Source organism: Pristiophorus japonicus, chromosome 1, assembly GCF_044704955.1.
Source record: "Pristiophorus japonicus isolate sPriJap1 chromosome 1, sPriJap1.hap1, whole genome shotgun sequence".
Lineage (NCBI taxonomy): Eukaryota > Metazoa > Chordata > Chondrichthyes > Pristiophoridae > Pristiophorus > Pristiophorus japonicus.
The window spans coordinates 21,799,954-21,814,190 of record NC_091977.1 but is presented as its reverse complement, the minus strand read 5'-3'; the positions used below and the strand labels follow the sequence as shown (position 1 = coordinate 21,814,190).

The 14,237-nt window shown below is 49.1% G+C and overlaps 1 long non-coding RNA gene across 1 annotated transcript in view; it reads left to right on the top strand.

Annotated features, from left to right (window-relative positions):
• Positions 1–13,942, top strand: part of LOC139262911 (uncharacterized) — an 81,988-nt gene extending 68,046 nt beyond the window's left edge. Inside the window, exon 3 of the long non-coding RNA XR_011592997.1 lies at positions 13,666–13,942. This is a non-coding gene — a long non-coding RNA (uncharacterized lncRNA). The remainder of the gene's footprint in view (positions 1–13,665) is intronic.
• The last annotated feature ends 295 nt before the right edge of the window (positions 13,943–14,237 follow it).

Below are 14,237 nucleotides of genomic sequence, written 5' to 3'. Positions count from 1 at the left end.
CAGCGTGCACAACTCTTAATATGTCTTCTTCATTGGTTTCTTCAGTGCTAGCAGATTTTTTATGAGGCCATATATCGTGGACCCGCAAACAGTGAAGAGAATCGCTCTGCGCTTAACCACGGTTTCTTCCTTTTTCGGCTCATTGGCCACGAAGTACTGGTCAAGATGCTGAAAGCTTCCCAATCATCACCCTCAACAAATCTCTCAACAATATCAACGGCAGCCATAACCGCGTGAAAGTTCGTGATCTGTTACTCATCGCCAATTGTTATGTTCAGAATAACTCCACAAGACTGTCTATCTTAAGCTCAAACTGTTGTGACCTTGATCTCTTTACTGTAACCCCAGAGTGAGGAAACAGCATGGTAGACTGCCTTTTATATCTGCTTGCCCAGGGTGTGCAGGTGACCCTTGGGTCTCCCACAGGTGCGCTCCCTGGTGGCAGGTCTTACACATTGGTAATGTTTACATACATAACACTTCCCAATCCAAAGTTAATCTCCTGTAAATTAAAAATCAGTTCCTGGACAACATTTATCCCTCAAATAAAGCTACAAAAAGCAGATTACTTGGTCATTATGACACTGCTGTTTATGGGAGCTTGCTGGTGAAAAATTGGCTGCCGATTTTCCTACATTATGGCAGTGACTACATTTCAAAAAGTACTTCATTGGCTGTGAAGCGCTTTGGGTCATCCTGAGGTCGTGAAAGGTGCTATATTATGTCAGGCACGAGACTCCCAAAGCAAGCGCTCTACTCAGAACTCCTTCACAGCAAACGAGCCAAAGGTGGGCAGAGGAAACATTACAAGGACACCCTCAAAGCCTCCCTGACAAAGTGCAACATCTCAACTGACACCTGGGAGTCCCTGGCCAAAGACCGCCCTAAGTGGAGGAAGTGCATCCGGGAGGGCGTTGAGCGCCTCGAGTCTCATCTCCGAGAGCGTGCAGAAATCAAGCGCAGGCAGCGGAAAGAGCGTGCGGCAAACCAATCCCACCCACCCCTTCCCTCAACAACTATCTGTCCCACCTGTGACAGAGACTGTGTTTCTCGTATTGGACTGTACAGCCACCTAAGAACTCATGTTAAGAGAGGACTGTCTATGATGATGATAATGATGATGATAAATGTAAGTTCTTTCTCTCTTTTCTTTACATTTCTGTTTATCCCTCCAATTTCTTCCTTTCCCCTCCCATCCTGTCGTGAAGATGTTGATGTCCAGCTGGGATACTGTTCCGTGGTCAGCAGGCACTCGCTGGTACCTCACCCAAGTGGCCATTATTTATGAATGAGTGCTGACAATAAATGCCAGCAGGCTATCCAACTGTGAAGGACATTAACAGCCAAACCTGATCCAGTCCTCACTCAACTTGCACATGCATGCACTTCCAGTATGGGCTGCCGGACAGCCAATCAGGAGTCCCCTTCCCTAACCCAGAAGCGCCTCAACCAATTTTGTAATTGCATGATCAGATATAGATGCTTGGCACTGCAACAACTCATCAAGGCATCATTGGTCACATTTCCCAAACCTGTGACCTCCACCACCTAGAAGTACATGGGCAGAAGGTGTATAGGAACACCACCACTTCCAACTTCCCCTCCAAGTCTCACACTCTCCCGACTTGGACATGCAATCGGCGTGCCTCCAGCGTCACTGGGTCAAAATCCAGGGACTCCTTACCTAAAAGCACTGTGGGAGAACTTTCACCACATGAATCAGAAGGTGGTAGGTTTAAGTCCCACTCCAGGGATTTGAGCATATAAAATCTAGGTTGACACTCCAGTGCAGTGCTGAGGGAGTGCTGCACTGTGGGAGGTGCCATCTTGCATTTATATACCTCCTTTCACGACTTCATGATGTCACAAAGCACCTTGCAGCCAATGAAGTACTTTTTGAGGTGCAGTCACTGTCGCACTGTAGGTAACCGCGGCAATCAATTCACACTCAGCAAGCGCCCACAAATAGCGATGTGACAATGACCAGATCATCTGTTTTCGTGATGGTGGCTGAGGGATAAATATTGGCCAAGGCACCGGGGATAACTCCCCTGCTCTATGTCGAAGTACTGCCATGGGATCTTTTACGTCCACCGGAGGGAGCAGACAGGGCCTCGGTTTAACGTCTCATCAGAAAGACAGATTTAATAAATTCTTTAAATTTAAATAAGTTCTAAATTTATTCATAGTGTATATTGTAAATATGTGGAAAGATTAATTTGATCGGAAAGAATCAACTGAGAAACAGGTAGAATAATCCTCCAAGAATCGAGATAGAAAATCATATTGTTAGCGTGCAAGTCATATTAGACCAAAAGTTGCCTCAGAAACCATATGAACCATCAGAACATTATCCGGACTTCAAGGGTTAAGTTACGAGGAGAGATTACACAAATTAGGGTTGTATTACTTACAATTTAGAAGGTTAAGGGGTGATCCAATCGAAGTTTTCAGGATGTTAAGGGCAACCGATAGGGTAAATAGAGAAAAACTATTTCCGCTGTGTTATGTATGCAATAAAGGTTCAAACTGAATACTATTTAACTAAGCAAGGTACAATAAGGCTCTGCTTTATTTAGTCCCAAAGTGCCTGACTCTCAAAATGGCTGGCCTTTTATACCAGAGCAGCACCATGTGCATCTGCTCAGTGGCCTCCAACAATGACGCCATCTGGTGGCTACAAACAGAATGTACATACATGACAATACCCCTCTTTGAGATCTTATCACAGCCTTTCACAGGTTGAGATGGTCTGGTGCTTTGCGCTCCCGGGTTGACCGTCTCAGTTCGATTCCAGCCTTTGGTGAGTGTGCGGGGTCTGTTGTAGCTGATGGCTGGATGACTGACTTGTTGGGGGTGGCAGTGGCCATGTCAGGAATTGCAAGTCCATTTTTATTGAACAGGTCCGTGATGGAAATTCCGGGTTCACTGATGACCCTTGAGTCCTCTGAAGACTGCTGGTAGGTTGGTTGGTCATCGATGGTTTCTTCATCTGACTGTTCTGGCTTGTTTGTATGCCTCAGCTTTTTCTGATCCATGTGTTTCCTGCAAGTTTGCCCATTCTTGAGCTTAATAACGAATATCCTGTTGCTCTCCTTGGCCATGACCGTACCAGCGATCCATTTGGGACCCTGACCATAGTTCAACACATATACAGGATCATTAATAGATATCTCGCGTGACACAGTTGTGCGATCGTGGTACCCTTGTTGACTTTGTCTTCTGTATTCAACATGATTATTTAAGTCCGGGTGTACCAGAGATAGCTTGGTCTTAAGACCTCTTTTCATCATGAGTTCAGCAGCCGAGACCCCTGTGAGTGTGTGGGGTCTTGAAATGTAACTCAGCAGTATGCAGGACAAGTGGGTTTGCAGTGACCTCTCCTCATGCTTTGCTTGATTATTTGTACTGTACGTTCAGCTTGCCCGTTGGACGCAGGCTTGAATGGTGCTAACTTTACATGTTTTATACCATTAAGTTTCACAAACTCCTGACTGGTGAAGCACGACCCATTGTCGCTCACCACTATGTCAGGCAGCCCACATGACATGAATATGACATTGAGATTCTCTATGGTTGCCGAGGATGTGCTGGATGATATGATTATGCATTCTATCCACTTCGAATAAGCGTCCACCACTACTAAAAACATCTTGCCCAGGAAGGGACATGCAAAATCTACATGGATCCTGGACCAAGGTTTGGATGGCCATGACCACAGACTCAGCGGCGATTCTGCTGGTGCTTTGCTGAGCTGCATGCAAGTGTTGCACTGATGCATGCATGCTTCCAGCTCAGAATCAATTCCTAGTCACCATACATGGGACCTGGCAATGGCCTTCATCATTACTATATCCAGATGTATGCTGTGTAACTCACGCATGAACTTCTCTCTCCCTTTCTTGGGCATTACAACACGATTGCCCCACAATATGCAATCTGCTTGAATAGACAGTTCGTCTTTGCGGCAAATGTACGGTTTTGCTTAGGTATGGCAGACCAATCCCCTTTGAGGATGGAACCCTTTACCACCGATAAAATCGGGTCCTGGCTGGTCCAGGTCTTAACTTGCTGAGCCATGACAGGGGTTCCTTCACTCTGAAAAGCATCCATGATCAGTCGGTTGTGGCGCTTCCACCTCCGGTGTGGGCAACGGCAACCGGCTCAAAGCATCGGCACAATTCTCTGTGCCAGGTCTGTGCCGAATGACATTATCATAGGCAGGTAATGTCAGCGCCCACCCTTGGATGTGGGATGAAGCATTGGTATTGATACCTTTGCTCTCGGAAAACAATGAAATGAGCGGCTTGTGATCAATCTCTTATTCGAACCTCAGACCAAACAGGTATTGATGCATCTTCTTAACACCGTATACACATGCTAAAGCTTCTTTTACTACCATGCTGTAGGCTCTTTCTGCTTTAGACAAACTTTTGGATGCATACACGACAGACTGAAATTTCCCCGACTCATTGGCTTGTTCGAGTACGCAACGAATTCCATATGACGATGTGTCACAGGTCAAAACTAAACGTTTACATGGGTCATAATGTACCAGCAGCTTGTTCGAGCAAAGCAGATTGGTGGCTTTCTCGAAAGCTCTGTCTTGCAATGTGCCCCACACCCAGTTGTCGCCTTTTCTCAATAGCATGTGCAGTGGTTCTAATAAGGTGCTCAATTTAGGTAGGAAGTTACCAAAGTAGTTGAGTAGACCCAGGAACGAATGCAGCTCTGTCATATTCTGCGGCTTGGGTGCATTCTTGATGGCCTTGGTTTTCACGTCAGTAGGTCTGATGCCATCAGCGGCGATTTTCCTCCCAAGGAATTCCACCTCTGGTGCCATGAAGACGCACTTCGAACGTTTCAGTCTGAGTCCCACTCTATCCAAACGCAGTAGAACCTCTTCCAAGTTGTTCAGATGTTCCTTGGAGTCACGGCTGGTGATCAGGATGTCATTTTGGAACACGACGGTTCTGGGAACGGACATCAGTAGACTCTCCATGATCCTCTGGAATATAACTGCAACCGAGCGAATTCCGAAAGGGCACCTGTGGTAAATAAACAGTCCTCTGTGCGTGTTAATGCACGTAAGTCTCTTCGACATCTCAACCAACCCCTGTGTCATATAGGCCGACGTCAAGTCCAGTTTTGTGAATGACTTCCCTCCGGCTAGCGTTGCAAACAAGTCATCAGCCTTCGGTAACTGATCTTGTTTCAAAACCCTGTTGAGTGTAGCCTTGTAGTCTCCACACATTCCGACTGTGCTGTCACTTTTCAGCACAGGAACAATGGGGCTGGCCCATTCATTAAATTCGACCGGTGATATGATCCCTTCACGCTGGAGTCTGTCCAGTTCAATTTCGACCTTCTCCCTCATCATATTCGGCACTGCCTGAGCTTTATGATGGACGGGTCTTGCATCTGAGTCCACATGGATCTGCACCTTGGCTCCCGTGAAGTTGCCGATACCTGATTCGAACAGCGAGGGGAACTTGCTCAATACTTGGGCACATGTATCTTCCTCCGATGACAACTCCTTTATGTCATTCCAGTCACATCTGATTTTCTCCAACCAGCTCCTGCCGAGCAGCGTTGGGCCATTACTTGGAACAATCCACAGCGGTAACTCGTTAACCGCACCGTTATATGACACATTAATTTGTGTACTGCCAATCACCGTTATCAGTTCTTTGATGCACATGCGCAGCTTGGTGTTAACAGAACTCAGCCTTAATATCCCACAGCTTATAAAATGCCCTCTCATTCATGATCGATTGACTCGTCCCTGTGTCCAGTTCCATCGATACCGGTATCCCGTTAAACTTCACATTAATCAAAATTGGTTTACTCTTGGTTATGAAGGAGTACAGTCCATACACTTCCTCCTCTGGCATCTCGGATTGCGTATCCGGATCCGCGCTAGTCTGACTCTCATCCTCCACGTGGTGTGTCGCAGCTCGCTTGCACATTGAGCAATCTGGATGGCATTTTTTAAATCCAACTCCTCCACCGCCAGAAGTTTGCACAGGATCACCTCGTGGTTGATACCGATAACAAAGAAGTCCTGCAGCATGTTTGCCAACACCGTCCCGAACTTGCACGGTCCCGCTAGACGTCTCAGGTCGGCAATGAATTCCGCCGCGCTCCGGCCCTCTGATTGAACGTGTGTATAAAACCTGTATCTCGAGATGATGATGCCATCGTCTGGCTTGAGGTGCTCCCGTACCAATGTACACAACTTCTCGTACGTTTTCTCTGTTGGATCACGAGGCATGAGTAGATTCTTTATCAGACCGTAAATCTGTGAACTGCACACAGTGAGGAACACGGCCCAGCGCCAATCTGCATCATCGACCCCCTTCATTTTGTTGGCCACGAAGTACTGGTTCAAACGGCTCACAAGGTCTGCCCAATCTTCTCCCTCCAGAATCGCTCTAAAAATCCAATCGTGCTCATTTTGCAAACAAAAGTTCTTTTATTCTCGTCGCCAAATGTTATGTATGCAATAAAGGTTCAAACTGAGTACTGTTTAACTAAGCAAGGTACAACCATGGCTCTGCTTTATTTAGGCCCAAAATGCCTGACTCTCAAAATGGCTGGCCTTTTATACCTGAGCAGCACCATGTGCTTGCTGCTCAGTGGCCTCCAACAATGGCGCCACCTGGTGGCTACAAACAGAATGCACATACATGACACGCTGGTTGGGGATTCTAGGACTAGGGGGCATAGTTTAAAAATTAGAGCCAGACCTGAAAGGAATGAAATTAGGAAACACTTCTACACATAAAGGGTGGAAGAAGTTTGGAACTCCCTTCCGCAAACGGCAATTGATGCTAGGTCAATTGTTAATTTTAAATCGGAGATTGATAGCTTTCTGTTAACCAAAGGTATTGAGGGATATGGGCCAAAGGAGGGTAGATGAAGTAGATCGCAGACCAGCCATGATCTCATTGAATGGCGGAACAGGCTCGAGGTGCTGAATGGCCCATTCCTGTTCCTATGTGAATGAAGGTGGCAAAAGTAAGCACTGTGCAAACTGTTGCAAAGCACAGAAGATTAAAATAGAGTACACAGAGAAGGAATATCACTGAGGCAATTCTATGCGGATGCACAGTCCCTGACTCAAGCCTATGGAAGACATTGGTGCTACCATTTAAAATTGTTGCAAAAGCACAAGTGAATATCATATCCAAGCAATTTTACAGCTTAGACCTAAACTGCGGTCGGCTCAGAAAAAAATGCCACAATACACATTGGCAGACGTGCCTGTGAAGGGATGGTCCCGTACCAACAACACCGACAAGTATGCCAAATACCAGTGGTCATTTATTTTGGCATTCAGGCAACTTTAGGTCGGCGTGTTTGTGAGCAAGTCAATCTTGGGACAAGGGTATTCAGGAAGTAAGGTGACGCAGGGTTTGAAGACTTATACAGGAGTGCAAGGATCTACTTCAAGGTGAATATTATATGAGGATTAAGCTAATTCTGAAATGCTCCTTTAGAGAAAACAAACTTTATTCATATTGCAGCAAAAAAACATTTAAAATGGAGTTTGATCGAATGGAGCAAGTAGAGATTATAAAGAACACAGATGGACTAATGGAATGGGTGATCTCATTAGTGATTGTTGATAAAACGAATCTGCGGAAACAAGTGGTGAATCGATGGAACTGGCCCCCCCAGGGAGGTGGTGGAAACAGTTAGTATTGATTCATTCAAAGGCAAATCAGATCGATTACTTTCAGAAAATAACATTTAGGGATGCAGTATATGAATAACATGAGACATGACGTGTGGTGAGTGTACCGTGCTTGGGAGGAACAGATAAATTTGGCCCGAAGGTTCCCGGAGCTCTCCCACCACTGGGGGCTTTCCTCGCCTCGTGTCTGGGTCTGTCGTAGACTCATTGATTGAGATCGATGGCTGTGAGTAGCCCACAACTCCATTAGCGTTGCATCATGCGACTGTCAGGATGGTCAAAGTCATGACTGGTCTAGATAGAGTAGATATCTGTTCCCATTGGCGGAAGGGTCGCAAACCAGAGGACACAGATTTAAGGTGACTGGCAGAAGCACCGAAAGCGACATAAAATGCAAGTTTTTTTTACGCAGCAAGTGGTTAGGATCTGGAATGCACTACCTGAAAGGATGGTGGAGGCAGACTCAATCACGGCTTTCAAAAGGGAGTTGGATAAGTACCGGAAAGAAAAATATTTGCACGGCTGCGGGGAAAGAGCAGGGGGTTGGGGGGAGGGGGTGGATGGGACTAGCTGAAGTGCTCTTGCAGAGAGCCGGCACGGGCTCGATGGGCCGAATGGCCTCCCTCAGTGCTATAATCATTCTATGGTTCTACGGTGATCTAGGTGGACCTCGCTCTTTTTCGTCTAGCAAATGTTATATTCATGTGAAAAAGAGACCAATGAAAAGCTTGGACCTCAGAAACATAAGTAAGGATATGCAAAGGGAATGTTTCAATCTTCCAGTGAGGAATTGTGGCAGTTTGCCAATAAAAAAAAATATTTTTCGGATTCTGGCAATAGATATTATGATCCAGGGTCTGCACATTCAGTTGTCCTATGAGAGGTAAAGCTTCTCTGGCACTGCTTCAGTTTTGGGGTGTATGCCATACGTGTGAAGATTCACTTCCCCAGTTGGTGCTCCCAGTAGCCCATTTACAAAGGGGGCCTGGTTCAAAGCCCCCCTTCCCAAAATCATTTCGCTGCTTGATCTTCGGGGGCTGCGGGCCCTGACTCCGTCCTGGACACTCAGGTGGGCCCCAGTTCCGACAGGATTGGACAGGCGTGCGTACGCCGATCGCGCACACAAGGTCTTAACAGAAGGAGGGGGAGCGGGAACTCCAAACTTGGGAAGTCCCCACATCCCTCCTACAAGAGCGTGCGCGAAAACATCGGCGCAAGGGCCAGAACCCGGTGTGTCCGGCTCCCAGCCGAGTTTGTAGCTGCGTCCCCCCCCCCCCCCATCCCCCGCACCCCTGCCAGACTCTGCCGGACGTATGGTGGGATTCCTCCAGAGGGGCCGTGCATGTTTCGGGGTCGCTGTAACTAAAGAGCCATTGGTATCAATTTTACGACCAAGTGGCGTTAACTATCACGTCTATTGTCTGCCGTTAATGGGACTTCAAAAGGGCGCGGTAGCCTTACCACACGGTTATCACCGATGAAGAGGCCGGTTAGAGTTTGAAAGGGACCTGATACTGGGCACTTAAAGTGCCCGCCTGGTTAAGGCACTAAGCCCCTGTTCAACATGCCAATCAAGGTCCTAAGACCTCAATTATATTACAACAGCAAGGTCCCACAAACAGTAATAAGATAAATGACCAAATATTCTGGGGGTTTTTTTGTGATTTTGATTGAGGGATAGGTATTGGCCAGGACACCGGGGAGAACTCCCCTGCTCCTCATCGGAATACTGCCACGAGCCACAATCAACAATGATCACAGCCACTGCTGCACCATCCATTACCAGTAAGGAGTTACCTGCACAGAACATGTAATTGGGAAGTGGCAAGTGGAGTTGGAGACCCATGGCAAGCAACAGTCCCGCTTTAGTCTCTTTGATCGGTGTCAAATTGGAAAATGCTGCAGTACAGAGGGACCTGGGGGTCCTTGTGCATGAAACTCTTTTTGGAGTTTATCTGCAAAACAAAACACATTAAACCATGCCACCCGACCTGGGTGACACACCAGACATTTACAAGGCCCTTTTTTTTTTTGGTTTTTTTTTTTTTGGTTTTTTTTGGGGGGTTTTTTTTCTCTTCTTTTTTTGGTTTTTTTTTGGGCACTAAAATCACAATTTTTCCCCAGTGCCCCCTATAAAAGGGAAGGGGACACTAAAAACACCGGCAATTAAAACAAATTAAACTTTAAAACGTAAAATCAAATTAAAATTTGGTTGCCGGGCGTGATGATGCACTCCAGTCCCTCCGGTGCGGCCCGGTGGACACCGCGTGCTCCATCTCCAAGGACACCTTGGACCGGATGTAAGAGCGGAAGAGAGGCAAGCAGTCAGGTTGAACGACCCCCTCGACCGCCCGCTGCCTGGACCGGCTGATGGCACCCTTGGCCGTGCCCAGGAGCAGTCCTACGAGGAGGCCTTCGGACCTACCCGCTCCCCTCCGCACATGGTGCCCAAAGATCAGGAGAGTGGGACTGAAGTGCAGCCAGAATTTCAGGAGCAGCCCCTTCAAATAATGGAACAGGGGCTGCAACCTCGTGCACTCAATAAAAACATGGAACACGGACTCCTCCAGACCGCAGAAATTGCAGGCGGCCTGGGAGTCCGTGAACCGGCTTAAAAATTTGTTGCACGGAACTGCTCCGTGCACCACCCTCCAGGCCAAGTCCCCGACGAATAATGGGAGGACCCCTGCGTAGAGTGCCCTCCATCGGGGACCCCCGCCTCCTCCGGACGGCAAGATGGTACGCCATGGCGTGTCCGGACGGCCGGCGAGGATGGCAAAGTTGAGAGTGTGCAGGAGCAGCCCGTACATGAAACCCCTCCGCGCGGAACTGAAAGGCACGGAGGGGATTTCCCCGAGGCGGCTCAAGTTGTGAGGCGCCGGCCCCCGAGGGAGGTTCCGGGGTTTGGCGCCGATGAGGAATTCCGTCCGGACGGGGGTCAGTTCGGACGGGATCTCCCCACGTGCTTGAGCCTCCTCGATGCACCTAACGGAGTCAGGGCCCAGAGCTGTTTTTAGCGACTCGATGGCATCGGCCGCGTGGCGGACGTTGGCAGAATTTAGGCGCCGCGCCAGCGTTTCTGGCGCCATCCAGCCCGCTCCTCCGCCATCGAGCAGGTCCCTGACCCTGGTCACCTCACCAGCCACAGCCCTCTCTTCCGACCGCCACATAAAACCTCGGTCGTGGAGGTACGGATTCCCGAGCAGCGGCTCCTGCAGGACGGCCGCCACTCCAGCCGGCGGAGAGCTGCGCTTGGTGGAGACTTTGTTCCAGACCCTGATGAGTTCCCTGTAAAAGACAGGCAGCTCCCGGAGGGCGGTCCTGGCACCCCCCAAGTTCACAAACAGGAGCTGCGTGTCATAATTGAGGTCGCGCTGCTGGCGGAAGAAATACCTCGCCAGAGCACACCACCTAGGAGGGGGCTCGACGTAAAGGTATCTCTGCAGGGTCTGAAGACGGAAAGTCACGAGCTGGGCGCTGACGCACACCAACGACTGACTGCCCTCCTCAAGCGGGAGACTCAAGACCGCGGCAGAGACCCAGTGCTTCCTGTTGTTCCAGAAGAAGTCCACCAGCTTCTTCTGTATCTTGGCAACAAACGCAGGGGGAGGGGTCAAAGTGACCAGTCGGTACCACAACATTGCGGCCACCAGCTGGTTTATGACTAGCGCTCGACCCCTGTAGGACAGCACTCGGAGCAGTCCTGTCCAGCGCCCTAGGCGAGCGGCGACCTTGGCCTCCAGCTCCTGCCAGTTCGCCGGCCAGGCTCCCTCGTCGGGGCTAAGGTAGACTCCCAGATAGAGGAGATGGGTCGTGCTCCAGGCAAAAGGCCTGAGCTTCTCCGGCAGGGAGTCCACCCGCCACTGACCCACCAGGAGTCCGGAACATTTCTCCCAGTTGATCCTGGCGGAGGACGCGGCCGATTAAATCTCCTGGCACTCACGCATCCTCCGCAGGTCAGCGGGATCCTCTACCGCGAGGAGCACGTCATCGGCGTAAGCCGAGAGGACGACCTCCACGCCCGGCCCTTGCAGAGCCAGTCCCGTCAACCTCGTCCGCAAGAGGCGCAGGAAAGGCTCCACGCAAACGGCGTATAACTGGCCGGACATGGGGCATCCCTGGCGCACCCCTCTCCTAAAGTGAAGGGGCGCCGTCAAGGACCCGTTAACCTTAATCAGACACTCCGCGGCGGCGTACAAAAGTCGGATCCGGGCGACGAAATGCGTCCCGAACCCGAAAGCGCGCAGAGTTCCGAGCAGATAGTCGTGATCCACCCTGTTGAACGCCTTCTCTTGGTCGAGGGATAGGAAGGCGACCGACAGACCAGCCTCCTGGGAACAATGGATGAGGTCCCGGACCAGATGGATGTTATCGTGGATTGTCCGGCCCGGGACCGTGTAGGACTGGTCGGGGTGGATCATGTGGTCCAGCACGGCACCAAGGCGAGCAGACATCGCCCTGGCGAAAATTTTGTAGTCCGTGCTGAGGAGGGAGACCGGGCGCCAGTTCTTAAGGAGGCGGAGATCGCCCTTCTTAGGCAGCAGGACGATGACTGCCCTGCGCCAAGAGAGGGGCATCTCCCCGGTCGCCAGACTTTCCCCCAGGACCCGCGCGTAGTCGCCCCCCAGAACGTCCCGAACACAAAAAGTTAGTATGCAGGTGCAGCAAGTAATCAGGAAGGCAAATGGAATGTTGGCCGTTATTGCAAGGGGAATGGAGTCTAATAGCAGAGAAGTCCTGCTACAACTGTACAGGGTATTGGTGAGGTCACATCTGGAGTACTGCGTACAGTTTTGGTCTCTATCTTTAAGGAAGGATATACTTGCATTGGAGGCTGTTCAGAGAAGGTTCACTAGGTTGATTCCAGAAATGCGGAATAGACTTATGAGGATAGGTTGAGTAGTTTGGGCCTATACACATTGGAGTTCAGAAGAATGAGAAGTGATCTTATTGAAACATATAAGATAATGAGGGAGCTCGACAAGGTGGATGCAGAGAGGATATTTCCACTCATAGGGGAAACTAAAACCAGGGGACTTAGTCTTAGAATAAGGGGCCGCCCATTTAAGACTGAGATGAGGAGGAATTTCTTCTTTCAGAGGGAAGGAATTCCAGAGCTTAGGGCCTCGGCAGTTGAAGCCACGGCCACCAATGGTGGAGTGAAGATGCGCAAGAGTCATAGAGTCATCCCGGCGCAGAAAGAGACCATTCAGTCCATCGAGTCCGTGCTGTCTCTCTGTCAAGCAATCCAGTTAGTCCCATTCTCCCGCTCCATCCCCGTAGCCCTGCAAGTTTATTTCCCTCAAGTGCCAATCCAATTTCCTTTTGAAATCATTGATCGTCTCCACCTCCACCACCCTTGTCGGCAGTGAGTTCCAGGTCATTACCTCTCGCTGCGTGAAAAAGTTCTTCCTCACATCCTCTCTGTATCTCTTGCCCAAAACCTTTAATCTGTGTCTCCTAGTCCTTGTACCATCAGCTAATGGGAACATGTCTATCTTATCGAAACCTGTCATAATCTTGTACACCTCTATCAAATCTCCTCTCAGTCTCCTTTGCTCCAAGGAGAACAACTCCAGCTTCTCCAACCTAACCATAGCTCAAATCCCTCATTCCTGGATCCATTCTGGTAAATCTCCTCTGCAACCTCTCAAGGACCTTCACATCCTTCCGAAAGTGTGGTGACCAGAACTGGACGCAATACTCTAGTTCTGGTCTAACCAGAATTTTATAAAGGTTCAGCATAACTTCCCTGCTTTTATACTCAATATCTCTATTTATGAAGCCCAAGATCCCATGTGCGTTGCTAACTACTCTCTTAATATGTCCTGCCACCTTCAAAGATCAATGCACATGTCCCCTCAGATCCCTCTGTCCCCGCAAACTCTTTAGAACTGTGCCATTAAGTCTATATTACTTCTCTGTCAGAGATGCAGAGTGTCCACAGTGTCTGTTCAACCCTCAAGGCTTCTGTAATCAGCACCGACAAAGAGACGCTCAGTCACTCGACCAGGAAACACCTGGACTGGTTCGACGAGAATGACCAGGAGATCCAGGAGCTAATATGCCGCAAGCGCAAGGCATTCTTAGACTGGAAGCAGCAACACAACTCGAGTGCAAGAAAGCAGCTCTACAGACCTCTGAAGGCTGAGGTCCAACAGAAAACCCGTGACCTAAATGTCATGTATCTCACATTACTGTATATAACTGTATCTTACCATGCTATACATGACTGTAACTGGATATGACCTGTAACAATAAGCACACCTTACCACCAGGGGTGCACTTGCAGGAGACACTCCATACCTGTCCCACTGTGGTATATAAAGAGAGGTCTCAGGCAAGTGCAGCACTGGAGAGCTGGAATTAAAGGTGCAGGTCCTGAGTGACCTTGACTTCAGCATGTGTCTCATGTAAGTCAGTACATTAGGGTCAGGACTTAACAGTGGCGACGAGTTACAGGATCACAGAATCCACAGAATGGCTACCAACAGCTCAGATGAGAAATACAATGTTGGAGACAATTGGGATGACTTTA